Source organism: Mastigoproctus giganteus, chromosome 7 (assembly GCF_048544385.1).
Source record: "Mastigoproctus giganteus isolate SK-2022 chromosome 7, ASM4854438v1, whole genome shotgun sequence".
NCBI classification, from domain to species: Eukaryota; Metazoa; Arthropoda; class Arachnida; order Uropygi; family Thelyphonidae; genus Mastigoproctus; species Mastigoproctus giganteus.
Window position 1 is genome coordinate 62,756,078 of NC_143581.1, and position 6,000 is coordinate 62,762,077.

A 6,000-nucleotide genomic window follows, 5' to 3' on the forward strand; every position below is an offset into this window, starting at 1 on the left:
AATAAATTATTTTGTCTGAATAAAATATACATATTTATTATTTAAAAAGGTCGTTCAAACGAAAATGCCAAAACCAACATAAAATGCATATTATGTATTCTTCTGGTAGGCTTATGTCAGAATCGATTATTATTTTTTTTTTTAAATTTTTAATGGTGATCGCAAACAAATGTTCTAATATTAAGCACCTTAGTAATCTACTGTGTTATGGATTAAGAAGACAGAATAACTGTACAACGAATAGCTGAATTATATTTTATTATATTGGATAATGTTATATTATAATATAATATGTAAATCTTTTCCGAATAAGTTCATATCCACAAAGTTATAAAAATAATATAACGCATTGTATTATTTTACCCGTTATTCGGAAAACAAAGATCTCATACGTAAGCGTTATCAATAACTGGAACGTGAAATGCGAACTGAGAGGGGTGATAGGTGAGAGGGGCACGAAATACAAACGTGTACGGTCACAAAAATATAGTTATATAAAAAGAAACTACACTTATCAAATATATTACAAATGAAAAAAATTAACTATAAATATAACCGGAAAATTATTCGGAAATAATATTAAGATGTAATTAAGTGTATCACTTAGAGCCACACAGAAAACACACGCCAATGCTAAGTAATGGAAAATTTAGCGAGAAAAGAAGTGGATTAATTCTTAAAGATACTTAAAGCATAATTTATTTTGCATCTTAATTTTTCATAAACGTATATCAATATTGTAAAATTGAAACCATTCATTATGAAAGCTTACCTCTAATTTAAAAAATTAAAACAGATACATGACACCGCACAGCAAACGATTCCGACATTTTAATGCACAAATTCTGCGTTATGAAAACTTTCGCTAGAGGGCTTCCATGAGTTATGGCAGGGAATATTTTATTATTCATAATTATTTTCATGGAAAAGAAAACAAATATTACAATTAATTACAAAAAAACTCCTTAAAATAATGAGAGATTAACTTCCTGCAGTAATTAATGATAAATTTGAATAATAAATTTATAATACCTGGAAATAATTTATTTTTCAAATTTTGTAGGAAGGCCGTAAAAGTCACAAAATTTCAAGAACTGAAAAAAAAAAAAAAAAAAGAGAGATTTATCTTCATTCTACCAAATTTGTATTCTTGGGTGCATTATAAGAAGTGCCATCTAAAAGTTAAGAGAATGAATATAAAAAGCAAATATTTTGCATTATGTGGTATAAAGTACTCACCTTGATGATGCGAAACTAGAAATTCTGTACTCTCACGTAACTGCTAAATATGGTACTGTTTCTTGTATGGTTTACAACCATCCCCCTCGATACTTAATACAGAGAGTCCAACGATTCTGTAATCGTTGAAAGCATGTCGTATATTCTTTATCGCAATACTGTGCAGTCAGATATGAAGTTTTCTGAGCAATGCATACAGGCTGCCAGGGCAGGTCATGGGGTTTTGTCAATGATATACAGGAATTTTGCTATCAGAGAAAAGGAAGTGATTGTCCCTCTGCATAAGGCAATAGTCAGGCCACGCCTTGAGTACTGCATACATGTCTGGTGGCCTCATTTTAGGAAGGATGTAGATTTGCTTGAACGCGTACAGAGAAGGGCAACAAGATTGGTGAGGAGAATGAAGGAATCCTCTTACCAAGAGAGGCTTAAGTTCTGCAAATTGCAGCAGCTGGAGACTAGGCACCTGCGAGGTGATCTGATTAAGGTGTATAAGGCCTTGAATGGATTGAGCGCGCTGAATTCTGATGGGATTCTTCCACTTGTTTAGATTACGAACCTAAGGGGGCATAAATTCAAATTGAGGAAGGACGGATGTAGAATAGATGTGCGGAAATTTGACTTTAGCCAGCGGGTGGCTAATTGCTGGAACAAACTTCCATCTGTCGTTGTGGAAGTTGATAGGTTAAATAAATTTAAGGAGGAACTGTACAAATATTTAGAGGGAATTGTTTTGTAAATTTTTTTTTTTTTGTTTTTTGGCTGATGCTACATAAGCTCATACACTTGCTTTCTTGCATCACATGTCACTACTACTACTGCGACGTTAGTTGATTCTCCAAGTTCACAAATGAACATTGATCACTGCGAATTCATTTTTGGAAAAATGAATTCGCAGTGATCAATGTTCAAAGAGTAAAAGTGTAATGGAGCACAAATATTTGCCTCTTGGCCAGAAACTGTCGGAGAGGAAGGGCAATGTGAATACTCTAACCTTTAAAACTACTCAAAGGTTTGCGCGCTTTTCATAAAATATGTTTCGCAAAGGCTACAAAAACTGAAATAAGCTCTTTGCTACTAGAATCATTAATTCTAAAAAATTACAGGTTCATTAAATAGCTTTATATACACTATTCTACTAAAAATCACAAGACAGGCCCTCTGATTGCAGAAACTTGTTTTTGAACAGGAAATATGCAAATACACATAGTGATCACTGAACTATAACCATCTACCTAATCCTAATACCGTGTCCGGCCACTGTTCGCACGGATAACAGCCACTTTTCGCCTAGGCATTGACTCCACTAGATGTCTGAAGATGTCCATAGGGGTATGCAGCCATGCTGTCTGCAAGGCTTTCCACAGTGTCGGAATAGATGACTATTGAGTGTCATATGCCTCATCTCCCGTTCCAAAACATCTCACAGGTATCCAGCTGGATTGAGGTCAAGAGAATTTGGAGGCCAATCAAGATGGGTGATATCTTCACTGTGTTCCTCGAACCACTCGTGCACAGTGTAGGCCCGATGACACGGCTCATTATCGTCTTAGAAGATCCCGTTTCTGTCCGGGAAAAAATGTAACATGGCAGGGTGCACATGGTCTTCTAAAGGCTGCCGGTAGACCTCACCAGAGAAACATTTGTCCATACGCTTCAGGGCTTCTCGTTCTTGCCACGAAAACATGCTCTATATCAGGGGTGGCCAATGAGTCGATCGCGGATTTAATTTCTGTCGATCACGACGAATTTTAAATATACAATCATCCCTCGATTTGTGCAATGAAATTTTTGAGATAGTAGATCGCGGCACATTTTGAAGGAAAAAAGTAGATCGCATCACAAATTAAGTTGGCCACTCCTGCTCTAAATTAAGCAACCACCGCTACCTGCCCGGATAGTGCGCACGATGCAGGATAGGTCTATGGACTCGTGTTGTTTGTGCCACACACGAAGGCGTCCGTCGGTGTGTTGCACCAGGTATTTGGACTCTCCCGACCAGCACACTCGTTACCGGTCCTCCAGTGTCCAACCAGCGTGTTGTTGAGACCACAACAGTCACCGTCGATGATGATCAGCGGTGAGGAGAGGGTGGCTCTTGGGTCGTTGGCTGTGGAACCCCATACATCTGAGTGTGTGTGTACTGCTCATCATCACTTGGGATATTGTTCTTGAATTCTCCATATTTTATTGAGATGTCAACTGTCGCGCAGTGACCTGCCACTCAGACCGCACAACGCGCTGCACCCTTCGCTCTCTACGAACACCTTTATCCTTGTTATTACTTTGCAGGTCTGTCGGCAGGAGGCGGTTTGATCCGTTCCATCTCATTCTTTGTACACCTTAACCACAGTGGGTCGTGAGGAACCGACAAGACGTGCCGTTTCCAATATGGAAGCACCCAACGCACGAGCTCTCACAATCATGCCCTTTTGAAACTCGTAATATCTTTAGTATGTCCCATAACTGCTACTTTATGACTTTGACTTGCACGACCAGATGCAAATTACCACTGCTCTAGTGTACGAGCTGTTCGGCTTTTTATACTGCTAGCTATGCGGCATAGTCCATTAAAGATGAGCGGTCATAATTCCGTAATCACTGAGTGTATAATGAGCGATTATTTTCGAAATGAATATCACCCATCATCACACGTTTGAAATGAATTCCCGAGTTCGTTTCAAACGTGTGCCTCGAGCGATGAGCACTCGAAAATGAATACTGAAGTTTCAGAGGGGGACGACAGCTGTCTTGATTGTATCAGTAAGGAAAATAAGAAACTGAAGAGGATCCAATGTATTTTGAAGTCCACAACTGGCAGCATGCTGAAAAATAAATAACTAATTATAATAATTAGCTCTTGCGCCTTCAGACTGCTCTTCATCTCATCTTGCTATCAAATTCTAGAGCAGTTGTTTTCCAACTTATGAGTCGCATTAGATATGGTCGCAAAAACGTATTGCTGTTATATCTATATTTATATTTAATAAAATACTAATAAATAATATTTTATAAAATATTATCAATAAAATGTTAATTATCAATATTTTATCAATATCAATTGTCAATATTTTCAGGCTACTTTTCTTTGAATTCACGCACGGACAGTAAACTGCTTGAAATGTTATCTGAAAAACAACACTGAACCTTTCTTTTCTGCTACAACATTTATAATACTTTTTAAAATCAAATAAACGAAAAAAAAGTAGAGGAAAATCGATTCGGTATAAATAGAAATTAATAAACAAGAGCTAGTCCGATAATTTCTTTTGTCGCAGGATTTATAAAGGTTTTCGATAAAAGTCCTTAAGATAAAACATTTTTTTTGTCTGTCTCATTAAGAAAAAAGAATACATCACGATAACTCTCGGGTATCAAGTTATCCTATCATTAATTTTCCAGCTCGTGTTTCCTATGCCTTAGTAGTATCAGCTAACCCTATCCATGTACAAGAAGCGAAGAGAAAGATTTATTACTCGGATGGCTTATATATCAAGCTGAAGGACACAACTATCAGTCTTCATGCTATTCCATCAAGTCCTAGCCTAATAGCAGATTTTGGAGAATGCGGATATAACACAAAGCCTATCAATAACACCATCTGTCTAGATTATTACAAAACGAGCGTCTCTATAGGCCATAATAAAAGGGCTCCATTGGAAAGCCGGGGCTCTGTGTATTACACAGAACATGGGTTTTGCTGTTGAGACAAAAACTCAAGGAATTTATAGCTTTGTCAAACGATCCTGAAAATACGCACTGACATAACTTTAACACAATAACGTGGTTCCTGCATTATTGATAGCATCGTCCAAAGTCTCGAGAATCTCATGCTTTGTCACGCACTAACGTGAAAAGTCATACCAGATATGGTAATTACATGCCACTACGATAACAGGCAAGGTGAAATAGTTTAGCTTATTATCGGCTATTAGTTCATTAGATCATATTAAATTAAGGTATTTCCATTTGCTTCTAAGGAACGACAAGATTAATTATAATCGCGTGTAACCTTTGGCAGAATTTCGATTTTAATTTTGTTTATAGCTAAGAATGTCTTCTTAGCATATATGGAACATATATCACAAATAATTACATTGCGTGCAGTTACATCTAACTACTTATCTCCTCTGTTCTTGTATTGGTTCTGGAGTTTTGATCTCCCTCGCCATCGTAATAGATACGGTTTCCTGAGGTAATTAAAGGCACTGCTGAGAAGATGTGAAATCGAAACCACTTCTATTTTGCGCAACTGGAGGAACTAATCATCTATTTGAAAGCGAGTAGAAAGTATCTCGTAGAATTCATTAATTATTATTAACTTTAGGCCGTGACTAGTAGCAGCCAGAGACCTTTCCTCGTGCGTGCGAGATGGTGGCCAATTAACATTTTATTAACTCGATCTACTAGTCTTGCGGAATGGCTGATAAAAAGTTCATCAGTTCTCTTTCTCTCCTCGCACTGACTCTTAACTCTGCCGGCTTGAAGCCCTAGCTCAAATTAAACCATTTCTTACTTTCTCTTTTCATTAATTACCTCCTTGCCTCTAGCATTGATATACTGGAACAGGAGAATTGAGAGAGGGAGAGAAAGAAAGAAAAAAATAATTAAATTGCAGAAACTCTCCAAGAATTAAAACTATTGCAGTGCGCGTGTGATATTTGTTTTCTTTTAATATTAAACTTTCTTTACTTTACGTAATGCTACGTTAGGAATGCCCAGAAAAATTTAAAACAAACAATAAAAGCTTCTGCAATTTAC